General features: G+C 47.3%; 4 non-coding genes across 4 annotated transcripts; all 4 read left to right on the top strand.

The window, feature by feature from the left end:
• Window positions 1-2370: 2370 nt before the first annotated feature.
• TRNAP-UGG (transfer RNA proline (anticodon UGG)) lies at window positions 2371-2442 on the top strand. Its single transcript has one exon. It is a non-coding gene; the product is annotated as a tRNA-Pro (tRNA).
• A 134-nt stretch (window positions 2443-2576) lies between these two features.
• TRNAP-UGG (transfer RNA proline (anticodon UGG)) lies at window positions 2577-2648 on the top strand. The gene has a single exon. It is a non-coding gene; the product is annotated as a tRNA-Pro (tRNA).
• Window positions 2649-10595: 7947 nt separating this feature from the next.
• On the top strand, window positions 10596-10667 carry TRNAP-AGG (transfer RNA proline (anticodon AGG)). The gene has a single exon. It is a non-coding gene; the product is annotated as a tRNA-Pro (tRNA).
• A 124-nt stretch (window positions 10668-10791) lies between these two features.
• Window positions 10792-10863, top strand: TRNAP-AGG (transfer RNA proline (anticodon AGG)). Its single transcript has one exon. It is a non-coding gene; the product is annotated as a tRNA-Pro (tRNA).
• The last annotated feature ends 2480 nt before the right edge of the window (window positions 10864-13343 follow it).

Below are 13343 nucleotides of genomic sequence, written 5' to 3' on the forward strand. Positions count from 1 at the left end.
AGATAACAGAATCCGAAGTTGAACAGGCCATAGACAACTTAAACCCCGGAAAATCGCTTGGACCAGACGGCTTTAGCGCCGGTTTTTATAAGGAATTCAAGCACGAAATTAGCCCTGTATTCAATGTAATCTTTAACGAAGCTTACAAATGGAACACATTGCCTCCGTCTTATGGGTCGTCACACACAGTACTCATTCCTAAAACTGATGATGCAGCGAAATTAAGATATGTTACGGCGTATCGTCCCATAGCACTCACCAATATCGAGTATAAAATCTTTATGAAGATATTGGCGCGAAGATTGCAGACAGTGATACAGGACATCGTCGGGCCTCACCAGACATGTAGGATTAAAGGCCGTACTATTGTTACTAATATTCACAAAGCGCGCAGTGTACTTGAGTGCTGTGATGATTGTAATAGTCGGATTGCCATTTTACAGATTGACCTCAAGAAGGCTTTTGATTGCGTGGCTCATTAAATCTTGTTTGCCATTTTAGACTATGCCAATCTCGGATCTGTAATCTGCGAGGGGGTCGCCCTGGCGTACCGTCTCTGCACGACCAGATTGATCGTGAATAAGAGTTTAGGGGCTCCCATCAGCCTGCGACGTTCTGTGCGTCAGGGGTGCCCCTTCAGCCCTCTGTTGTTTTGTATCTACATTGAAACCCTGTGCATGAGATTGATTGAAAACAATAGAATTATGGGATTTAAGCTTCACGCAGTTGAAGTGAAGCTGCTGGCTTATGCAGATGATGTGGCTGTTTTTGCGGAGGATCAGGGGAGCATAATTGAGGCTGTCAAATGTGTCCGTAAATTTAGCCATGTCACTGGTAGTGGAGTTAACTGGTCGAAGTGCCTCGGGCTCTGGCATGGATCATGGCCAACGAAGCCAGATCATTTTGCCAACGTGCATTGGGTGACGACCCCAGGCAAGTACTTGGGCGTCCCGCTCGATGCCTATCGTGATAGCGAGCAGTTCTGCAAAGGGCAGGTCAAAGACACACGGGAGAGAGCTGAGAAGTGGAAAGGCACTAACCTTTCCATTTTTGCCAGAGCCACCGTTTGTAACCTTTTCTTGATTAGCAAGCTTTGGTACGTAATGCAGGTATTGCACTGTTCACGGTCCAACGTTCAGAAGCTACACAGGATTTTCGCCGTCTTTGTCTGGGCGTCGGGATGGGAGCGGACCAACTTGTTCCGGCGGGTGAAAGACGGGGGGCTGGGATTGGGCCATCTTTTTGTACGGCAGTTGGTAAACCGGTTCTTGTTCTTTAGGGACGCAACCGACCCTTTCTTGCGCACGGTATGTCAAATGAGGCTGAGTAGACGGCTGCCAGAGTATGTGGTTTCAACCGAAGAGTTTTCGGGAGGGATTCGAGGGTTTTACAAAGAAGTTGTATCGAGTGCCCGATTTCTTTCAGTGCGCTTCTCGAATGATTACCTGTCCGGTGTGAACAAAAAGAAACTGTATTGTGCTTTGTGCGATGTTTTTTTCCCAGTGCCATTGTACGGTGGAGGCCCAAGAAGCGATGTTTTAAAGAGAGTAAAGAAAACGCAGGTCCCGCCAGGAACCAAAACCTTCTTTTTCAAATTACACACCGGAACGTTACCAGTTAAGACGTTTTTGGAGAGAAAAGGGGTATATTTACCGTGGGGAACGCACTGTTTAATTTGCAAGCAGCCAGAGACAATAGATCATGTTTTCTTAAACTGTTGGGAAGGCGTGTTCTTCTGGGATGTTTTGCAGAGGACACTAAAGAAAGAATTTCCATTGGACCCGTATGGCATCCGCTACTTAAGCATAGATAATGAGGATGGGGTGCGTTTTGATTTAATTATGCTCTTGGGCCTCCATTGTATTTGGCGCGCGAGAATGGCAGGATACCATGTCGATAAAGATGCGCAGCCTGCACGTATGTATTTCAGAGAAAACATGCACTGGTTTGTCGCTATCCATAAAGCGGCAGGGGAACCACCGGAGTGGCTCCCAAGAGTAGAACCGTCGGTAGCATTGCGCGAATTTTGATGAAACTGAGCCAGCACAATGCTTTGTAATATGTGCACATAGAGAAAATGTATATTCTGCTTTTGTATTCGTTTTGGTGAGCGTTGCCTCTTGTGAAACTATGTACCACAGCCAGGCAATAAAGAAAAAAAACTCGTTTGTCTAGGTGTATGATTCTCGCTTTGGGTGCGAGAGGTCCCGGGTTCAAATCCCGGACGAGCCCGCTATTTTTTTTTTTTTTGCTCTCAGCCCGAGTGTTGTTGCCCATGCCTGGATATTAGTAGTCGTTGTCCTCTTCTTTTTCTGCAGCCCGTCAAGATATGACGAAGGTGTACACGCGCCGCGAACGGGAACCGTTGTCGGCTCGTTGGTCTAGGAGTATGATTCTCGCTTTGGGAGCGAGAGGTCCCGGGTTCAAATCCCGGACGAGCCCACTATTTTTTTTTCGCTCTCAGCCCGAGTGTTGTTACCCATGCCTGGATATTCGTAGTCGTTGTCCTCTTCTTTTTCTGCAGCCCGTCAAGATATGACGAAGGTGTACACGCGCCGCGAACGGGAACCGTTGTCGGCTCGTTGGTCTAGGGGTATGATTCTCGCTTTGGGTGCGAGAGGTCCCGGGTTCAAATCCCGGACGAGCCCACTATTTTTTTTTTTCGCTCTCAGCCCGAGTGTTGTTACCCATGCCTGGATATTCGTAGTCGTTGTCCTCTTCTTTTTCTGCAGCCCGTCAAGATATGACGAAGGTGTACACGCGCCGCGAACGTGAGCTGCTGTCGCCGCGTTGGTCTAGCCGCCTGGTTATCTCAGAGTTGACTTCCGGCCACCGTAGTGTACGGGTGTGGCTGATATGAGCTCCGTCGGAGCGGATGTAGCGGCCCACCATAGCCGCGGTACCAGGAATGAAACGTCGCAGGACTATGCAATCATTTTGCCCCCACTGCCAACTGGGTACGTTGTTCAAAATATCGTTTTTCTACATGCTGATGTAAAAGGTAGACCATATCGCGCAGAAGATTTTCGTGAGCCACTGTTTCAACGTGTTCCGCCCACCGAGGTTCTTGCGCTCGGCGCATATCAAATGAATCATGTGTGGGCGGTTACCTGCAAGACTGCTGAAGGCGCCAAGTTTTTGGCCGAACCGGAATTGATGGTCAAGGGCCAGAGATGTATCGTAATTGATCCAAGTCACCACGACGTCCGTCTGAAGCTTCACTGGCTGCTCTACCATGTACGCGAAGAAGACGTTCGAAACGCCCTGAACCCCTACGGAACCGTCTTGGAAATAGGACTGGATAAATGGCGCCTTGACGGCTACAGCCAACAGAACACCATGACACGCAAAGTTGTGGTGCGACTGAAGGCTGACGTTACGTTGGATGATATACCACATCAGCTGCGCGTCGGAGGTGAGCTAGCCCTTGTCGTAGCGCCCGGAAGAGCGCCAAGGTGCTTGCGCTGCCAACAGATTGGCCACTTAAGAAAGGACTGCCGCGTGCCGCGGTGCAACGTCTGCAAACGCTTTGGATACGCCGTAAAAAACTGCTCGGGGACGTATGCGGCAGCTGCCATGGCCACGTTGAGCACGGAGAAATCCGAGCTCACCAGGGACGAAGCGGAAGCAGAAGAATGTCTGCATTCTGCAACAGCATCAGGAGTACAAGACACCAGCACCAAAGGAAGTAAGCAATCGGAAAATACTACCGCGGAAAATTTGACAGCCACTGTACAGGTAGAAATTACAGCAGATGCAAAAGCCAAGATACAGGGCTCCGAATTCATCGAGTGTGGTGCCAACAACACAAGTGGAAATAAAGAGACAGCGGGAGTTCACCACAAGAGTGACGAAGTGGACGCCATGGATTGCCGTGAAGCAGAAGACAGCAGTGCGCTGGGAAAGAGACCACGAGACGACGCCGGTGCTGAGACAAAGGACGCCAACAGCAGTGAACCGCCGACGAAAGCGTTCACCCGTCGCCGGCTGCGGCCCACCCCAAAGCCAAACGTTACGGAGGGGGAGAAGAGGGCGGCTAAGCCGCCCACTTGACAGCACGGCTAACGCACCGAGGGTGTACCCCAATATCGGGGCACAGACTGTTTGGTGAGCGCATCCTTTTTTTAAATATAAAGATGGCTGTTAGACTTGAGAGAGCAGTTCGTTTCGCCACTCTAAATGTGTGCGGGCTTTCGTCTAGAAGACGCTAATACCAATTAAGTAGGCTATTTGTGAAACATGATTTAGACGTGATCGCCGTGCAAGAAACAAAAGTACACAGGGAGGACGAAACTGATCGAATGGTTGCGCCTTTCAGCACAACGTATAATGTTCGTGTGTCACATGCTGATGGCTTATCGGGAGGGTGTGCCATTTTTATAAAAAGATTGATGGGTGCAGTTGAGACAAGTATAAGAAGCAGCGAGAGCGGATGCTTCGTGGTTTGTGATTTGTCGTTAATGAATTTTGAATGGCGCGTGATTTACTTGCACGCCCCAAATCGTGACAACGAAAGGAAAGCATTCTTTGAAGAGATTGGTGGTTTCCTTGATTGTAGTAAATATGTAATATTAATTGGTGACTTCAACTGTGTGTGCGCGATTGAGGACCGCTCTAAACGTGTAAATTTGCGCGATCAAAGCGCACTATTATTGACGGAATTGATTGCAGAAAATGGACTAGAAGATGTGGCCCACTGCATGTCTAATGGCGGGGTTGAGTTCACACATTTTCAGGGACAAAGTCACGCGCGTTTGGATAGAGCCTACATCCCACTTGACCTTGTGATGTCTTGTGACGAATACGTTGTTATACCAGTGTCTTTTAGCGACCACTGTTTGGTAAAATTCACGCTTGGGACAAAGGAAAAAATGCCTAAGTTCAACTGGCACCTCTGGAAATTAAATAATAGCATCATGAAAGATAAAACTTTTCTAGAAAAGTAAGTGAAGCGTTAACGATGCTGTATGAAGTTGGAAAAGACAACTGGGAAACGAGGTGGGAAGTTTTTAAACAAGATGTTAAATTGAGTGCTATAGAACGTACGACTATCCTTAATTTTGAGAAGAAACAAGACGAGAAGAAATTGCAGTCACAACTGCAAGCACTATTAAAGGAAGAGAGTGTGAAACCGGGCTCGTTCACTGAAGAAATCAAAAATACCAAAAACAAGCTGGAACTTTTAGATAAAGAAAAGTACAGAGGTGCTATTATTAGGTCAAGAACAGAAAAGCTTTGGATCGGCGAAACACCGACAAAGCGGGCACTAAGTGATGAAAAGCAATATGCACGAAGAAAAGAAGTTAAGGAAATAATGTATAATGGCAGACTGACGAAAGAAAAAAGTCAGATAATGAACGCGTTTGTTGAACACTATCGCGATTTGCTTGGAAAACTTATTCCGATGGCGAGTGGATTTAGTGAAGATCTCCTTTTAGTGCCCAAGCTTGACGGCGAAACTAAAAAAAAGTTTGGAGGCCCCTATCAGTATACAGGAGATTAAAAAAGCTATCGATGACTTAAGCACTGGAAAGACACCTGGCCCAGATGGAATCGGAGCAGAATTCTTTAAAATATTTAAAGAAGAGATTGCCAGCGCGCTGTTCGAAGTTATCGAAGAGGGGTATAAAAAGAAGAAGCTACCACGGTCTTTCACTGAAGCGCACATTGTTTTAATCCCCAAATCGGACGATGACGTCAAACTTCAGTTTGTGACGTCATATCGCCCCATTAGCCTCTTGAATACGGATTACAAAATTTTCATGAAGGTGTTGGCCAAAAGAATGCAGAATGTCGTTCAAAAGATTGTAGGACCGCACCAGGCATGTGGCATAAAAGGTCGTAGCATTACGACAAATATACATGTAGTAAGAAGTGTCTTAGAGATTAGCGATGACTTTGGAGACCGAATAGCAATGATGCAATTAGACTTACCAAAAGCTTTTGACCGTGTCTCCCATGAAGTGTTGTTCAACGTGTTAGAACATGTGCAAGCTGGAACTGTGTTTCTTGATGGATTAAAGATGGCGTACTCGCAGTATGTAACACGCCTGGTAGTTAATAGGATGCTGAGTGAAGAAATTGACATACTCAGTTCTATCAGACAAGGATGCCCGGCCTCAGCCTTACTTTTTGCCCTATACCTAGAACCCTTTTGCTTATCAATTATCCAAAATTCAAACGTGCACGGATTTAGATTACAGAGTACTGAACTAAAGATTCTTGTATATGCTGACGATGTGGCCGTACTCTGTCAAGATAGGCATAGCATACGTGAAGTTGTTCATACAGCCAAACAATTTTGTTCCATGACTGGTAGCATGATTAACTGGGATAAAACAACTGCGTTTTGGTATGGTAATTGGGATATGAATCCTGATGTATACGTAAATGTAAAATGGGAAAACCGCCCACTGAAGTACCTAGGGGTGCCACTCGAGGTTTATCGTGACAACAACGAGTACTGGAAGGACGAAGCAGAAACAATCAGGCAAAAAACAAACGCCTGGGGTGGGCGGGAGCTCTCTATTTTTGCACGGGCGTATGTATCCAACCTGTTTATAATAGCCAAAATATGGTATGTGTTCCAAGTCCTTTGTATGTCGCGGGTGAATGTGCAGAAATTTCACAGGATTTTCGCCGTGTTTGCGTGGAGATCGACCTGGGAACGAACAAGTCGCTCAAATTTATTCTTACCGGTCCGAAACGGAGGATTGGGTTTGTGTCATTTATTTATTAGGCAAGTTGTGTCTCGTTTTATTTTTCTCCGCGACCAAAGAAATGGCTTTTTACAAACTGTAATAAAATTAAGGCTGTGTTCACACGTTCCAGAATTTGTTGTGTCATCGAATAACAATATGTACCATTATGTGACTGGATTCTTGCGTGAAGTAGTGCATTCATTTCAATTTCTGAAAGTGCGCTTTTCACTAGAGTATTTGTCCTCTGTAAAACAGAAAACACTTTACAAAGACCTTGACTGTTTGTTGCCAACACCGCGGTACAAAACTTTATTCAAGGTCTGACCCGGAGAGGACGTGCTAAGAAGGGTTTAAAAGATGAACGTAAAACCGGGAACAAAAACTTTCTTCTTTAAACTTCATTCTGGGACGCTCCCAGTAAAGCAATGGTTAGCTGATAAGGGACTCTACGTTCCATGGACGACAAACTGTCTACTTTGTAAGACGTCCGAAACGGTAGAACATGTATTTCTTTACTGCTGGGACGCCGTATTCCATTGGGACATTCTGCAGCGCACATTGAAAAAGGACCTACCCATCACGAGTTATGGCATTCGTTTTCTGAGTGTGGACAATGAAGACGGCGTCCCGTACGACATGTTCATGCTGATAGCACTTCACAGCATCTGGCAGACTAGAATGGCGGTTCGCAATGCGGACCTTCACGCACGTCCTGTCAGGGAAAATTTCATTGTAAACGTGGATTATATACGCGAACTGTATAAAGCGCAACCAGAGCCTCCTGACTGGTTACCTCTCTTGGACGAATTGTGTAACTTGAAGAAATTTTAATTTGAGCACACTGGAGCAAGACTTGGTCCAAGTGTTTCCTTTTATCATTCATGTTTCTCTGTTTCCACCACCTGTAAAAGAAAACAGGCAATAAAGAAAAAAAAAGTCTAGGGGTATGATTCTCGCTTAGGGTGCGAGAGGTCAAGGGTTCAAATCCCGGACGAGCCCTCTATTTTTTTTTTTCGCTCTCAGCCCGAGCGTCACCAATGCCTCGATATTCGTAGTCGTTGTCCTCTTCTTCTTCTGCAGCCCGTCAACGTATGACGAAGGTGTACACGCGCCGTGAACGTGAGGTGCCATCGGCTCGTTGGTCTTGAAGCCATTTCCTTTTTTTTTTAGAAGGAGAAGAAAAACAAGCATACTAGTTCAAGTGAACCCATACATCCTGCCATTTCTCAGAACGCGCGCAATTCTTTCCTAGGCAAAAGCGATCGAACTTTACAATTGTACTCTGCAGCCCGTCCCTCACCTCGCATACAGGCATTGCTGGGCGACGCCCTCGTTATTACGGGGGCGCCTTCGGTACCGTCGGAATGGAATCCGGCGGAATGTGAGGCTTTGGCTTGAAAGAAGGACGGCGGTACGAACTTTCTTTCCTGGGCGGCTCCTGTGCCTTCCCGCTGCCCCCTTCGTCACCTTCGGAAACTTGCGTGTGTGGGCGTTTCGCAGACGAGCTGCTCGTGACGTCCATGTCTTCTTGGTCGCTGCTCGGCTAGGCTTGAGTGGTGTCAGAGACGTCTTTGACGGAGCACGTTGGCGTAGCGGTAACCTGTCGTTCAGGTGCCACGTCACTGTGGTCGCTTCCAACACTTTTCGCAAGTTCCTTCTCGGACGTTTCAACAGCTGCCGATGTAGGTTGTCTGTCCTTGATTCCCGCAGCCTCCGCCGCGTCCGCCTCGTCCACGATGTCCTCGGTGGGGTCCTCCCAGCTCCTTTGGCTTGCTACGCTTGCGTAGGTTTTAGCGCACTGGCTATTGTCATGTCCGAACCGACGACAGAGCTTTCTACAAGGCATTTAAGCATGAACTAGCAGTCATTTTACGCCGTATTCTAGCCGAGGCTTATAAAGTAAAATACATGCCGCCCTCTTTCCGAAAAACCCATACAGTGCTGATCCCGAAATGCGATGACCCTATAAAGCTGCTCTCAGTACGGTCGTATCGCCCCATAACTTTATCCAATGTAGATTATAAGATACTCATGAAGGTGTTAGCAAGAAGGTTGCAATCAGTGATGACATCAATAGTAGGCCCACACCTAACTTGTGGCATAAGAGGCCGCTCGATACTTAATAACATACATGTGGCAAGAAGTATTCTGGAGTGTTGCGATGCCTCGGACGGAAGAGTTGCTATGATGCAACTAGACATGGAGAAGGCCTTCGACCGTGTTGTGCACAGTGTGCTCTTTTCTATTCTAGAGCACGTGAATGTTGGAAACATTATATTAGAAGGCTTAAAACTGTCTTACGAAGGGTGTAGCACTAACTTATTATTGAATAAACAACTCTCTGGTAATATTAACTTATGTAGAAGCATAAAACAAGCATGCCCAGCTTCGTCACTTCTCTTCGCAATTTACTTGGAGCCTTTTTGCTTAAAAGTTATACACAATGAGAAAATACGCGGTTTCCGTTTAATGGGCAGTGAAGTCAAAATTGTCTCGTATGCGGATGATGTAGCGGTCTTTTGTGTGGATAAAGAAAGTCTCCGTGAAACTGTTAAACAAGCTCGAACGTATTGGAAAATGTCTGGAAGCGCTGTTAACTGGGAGAAGTGCGCCGGTTTTTGGCATGGCAGCTGGGATGAGAAGCCCAATGTCTTTGAAAATTTACAGTGGACAGTCTATCCTACAAAATATCTAGGAGCACCTTTAAACTGGTATGATGAGCCTACAGAGTACTGGAGAGAAGAAGCTGAGAGAATGCGCCAGAAAACTACGAAATGGGGCGGAAAAAATTTATCCATATTTACCAGGTCAACTATTTGCAATACGTTCCTTGTTGCGCGAATTTGGTATGTGTTGCAGGTGCTCGCTATGTCACGAACTAGTGCGCAGAAATTGCATAGAATTCTTGCGTCGTTTGTATGGAATTCATCATGGGAACGCACAAGTCGTCTCAACTTATTTCACTCACTGATAGCAGGAGAGCTTGGCTTAGCTCATCTTTTTCTGAGGCAGATTGTCTCAAGGTTTATTTTCTTGCGGGACCAGCATGACCCATTTTTGCGAGCAGTGCTTCAAGTGAGACTGCAGAATGCTCTCCCCGAGTTTATTGTGTCATCGTGTGGCGTTACTGGAAGCGGCTTGTGCGGGTATCTGCGTGAAGTTGTAAGTGCCTACAAGATTCTTCGAGTACGTTTCTCTTTTGATTATCTCATTATAGTATCAAAGAAACAATTGTACAAAGATCTCCGTGACGTTATGCTTCCAGTACCTTTATATCGAGCCATTTTTTCTGTCGGTCCGGGTAAGGATGTTTTAAAGAGAGTTAAAAAAATGCCGGTTCGGTCGTCTGTGAAAACTTTCTTTTTTCAACTCCATAGTGGCACGCTCCCAGTCAAACCCTCGCTGCAGGAAAAGGGCTTTTTTCTTCCCTAGTCAGTTGATTGCATTTTATGCCACAAGCCAGAAACTGTAACACATATATTCCTAGACTGTTTAGATTCAATTTTTCATTGGGACGTCCTCCAGAGAACGCTGAAAAAAGATTTGCCCCTCACACCATATGGAATTAACTTCCTTGCGGTTAACAATGACGGGGGTGTGCCCTATGACATGTTCAAGGTATTAAGCATGCATAGCATGTGGAAAACAAGAATGGCTGTCAGACATGCAGATCCTATTGTAAGATCGGTAAGAGAAAACTTCATTGAAAGCATTGCCTATATCCGAGATGTGTACCAGTCCCAGGACGAACAGCCAACATGGTATCCTGTACTTAATGACCTAGTGTCATTAAAACGTTTTTAGCAATGTCGCGTCAACAAGCTACTGGTTGGTGCTTTTAACATTTTTGTGTTGGTTTCTCTGTTTTGTGTTGTCACATTGGAAATAAAGAAAGGCTCGTTGGTCTAGGGGTATGATTCTCGCTTAGGGTGCGAGAGGTCCCGGGTTCAAATCCCGTACGAGCCCTCTATTTTTTTTTCGCTCTCAGCCGGAGCGTCACCAATGACTCGATATCGTAGTCGTTTTCTTCTTCTGCAGCCCGTCAAGGTATGACGAAAGTGTACACGCACCGTGAACGTGAGGTGCCGTCGGCTCGTTGGTCTAGGGGTATGATTCTCGCTTAGGGTGCGAGAGGTCCCGGGTTCAAATCCCGGACGAGCCCTCTATTTTTTTTTCGCTCTCAGCCGGAGCGTCACCAATGACTCGATATTCGTAGTCGTTGTCCTCTTCTTCTTCTGCAGCCCGTCAAGGTATGACGAAAGTGTACACGCGCCGCGAACGTGAACTGTTGGCTTGCTGGTCTAGGATTGCACTTCCGGTCACCGAGCGCGACGGACGTGTACGTCATGGGCTCCGTAGGAGCGGATTCAGCGGCCCTGATGGGCCGCGGTAACAGGATTTCTGCCTCGGACAACGAGTACCAAGTTATTTTGCCTAGTCTGCCAACAGGGCGTTTTGTTTTGAATACAGTTTTCCTACGCTGTGATATCACGGCCCGCCCATAAGGGGTGGAAGATTTTCACGATGCGCTCGCTCAGTTATCGCTCCTGCCGGAAGTGGCTGCCCTCGGGGCCTACCCTATGAGCTATGTGTGGGCCGTGACCTTCAATGACAGCGACGCAGTGAAAAATATTGTCAGCGTTGGAGAGCTGCAGGTGAAAAAGGGCCGGTTTCTCTTCATTGACCCCTCCAATCAGGACGTACAGTCAACAGCAAAAGTTTGCGGGATGCGCGAGCGCGTGGCAAAGCGACCCTCCTCCCCTTCTAGCGGTGAACCTCTGGTGTTGAGGCTGACGCCTGCACGCATGCGTGTCCTGCCGAGACTGCAAGCGTGCATATTTCCGCACTTCCTCTTTGCGAGCCCGGCGATATGCGAATGTAGCCGCAAGGTAGCCCTCTTGTGATGTGCTCCATGGCGGCTTCGACGAGCAGAACTTCATTTATACAACGGAAATCAATTGTCTATATTCATCTTGCCGGTTTCCTCCTATAGAGCGCGTCTTCTTTCACGCTCTTCTGCGGTAGAAGGCACCGTTTGCAAAAAGAAACAACGAAGATTGGCCACGAGAAGGTGCAGCCCAGAAAAAAAATGGCTTGTTGCGTTCGCCACCGGGCCAGACCTATGCGTCAGCGCTCGTGACTCGACAAAAAGCAGCAGCATCGGCGCCAGCAAGTTCACGCTTCTAAACACGTTTCACCTAGTTTCGCCCGTCGAAGCCACCACAGCGCATATCGCAAGAGGGCTACCTCGCGGCTACATTCGGATATCGCCGGCGCGCAAGGAGGAAGTGCGGAAACATGCACTCTTGCAGTCTCAGAAGGACGCGCATGCGTGTAAGTGTCGGTCTCGACACCAGGGGTTCACCGCTAGAAAGGGAGGAGGGTCGCTTTGCCACGCGCTCGCGCATTCCGCAAACTTTTGCTGTTGACTGTACTATGGCGATGGAAAGAAACGCGAACAGCGGAGTACGTGGCCGAAGCATAACTGCAGGTATAGTGCGCGCCGTGCAGTGATCAATCATTGACAGGCGGGCCCATCCAGTTTGATCGCGTTGTGCGGTGGTGCGCCCCCTATCCTGCGATATTTTTGTTTCTGTTCTGCTTTATTTGAAAACGAGAAAAGGTCACCATCATCATCAGCAGCAGCAGCAGCAGCCTGGCTACGCCCACTGCAGGGCAAAGGCCTCTCCCATACTTTTCCAACTACCCCGGTCCTGTACTAATTGTGGCCATGTTGTTCCTGCAAATTCTTAATCTCATCCGGCCACCTAACTTTCTGCCGCCCTCTGCTACGCTTCCCTTCCCTTGGAATCCATTCCGTAACTCTTAATGACCATCGGTTGTCTTCCCTCCTCATTACGTGTCCTGCCCATGCCCATTTCTTTTTCTCGATTTCAACTAAGATATCATTAACTCGCGTTTGTTCCCTCACCCAATCAGCTCTTTTCTTATCCCTTAATGTTACACCTATCATTCTTCTTTCCATAGCTCGTTGCGTCGTCCTCAATTTAAGTAGAACCCTTTTCGTAAGCCTCCAGATTTCTGCCCCGTACGTGAGTACTGTTAAGACACAGCTGTTATAAACTTTTCTCTTAAGGGATAATGGCAACCTGCTGTTCATGATCTGAGAATGCCTGCCAAACGAAGGCATGCAGGCGTAAGCCTCCAGAAACCTGGAAGCTTACGAAAAGTGTTCTACTTAAATTGAGGACGACGCAACGAGCTATGGAAAGAAGAATGATAGGTGTAACATTAAGGGATAAGAAAAGAGCTGATTGGGTGAGGGAACAAACGCGAGTTAATGATATCTTTGTTGAAATCAAGAAAAAGAAATGGGTATGGGCAGGACACGTAATGAGGAGGGAAGACAACCGATGGTCATTAAGAGTTACGGAATGGATTCCGTAAAACGAGGAAAGGTGACGGTACACTAATGATTACAGCGCAAACTTTACTATCGCGATGAAAGGAACGCTAACCGCGGAAAACGTGGCTTTCGGTACAGCCAGCGCTAGTGCGAGGATACGTTTCCAACTCTCACGCTTTGGCTATCGCTAGGCGAATATCTGCTTTCAGTCGGTGCCACCGCAGCGCTAAAATCTCGTTCCGCTGGCGCTATCGCACCGCGTGTGCGTTCCGAGT

This window comes from Dermacentor albipictus, chromosome 1 (genome assembly GCF_038994185.2).
Source record: "Dermacentor albipictus isolate Rhodes 1998 colony chromosome 1, USDA_Dalb.pri_finalv2, whole genome shotgun sequence".
NCBI lineage: Eukaryota > Metazoa > Arthropoda > Arachnida > Ixodida > Ixodidae > Dermacentor > Dermacentor albipictus.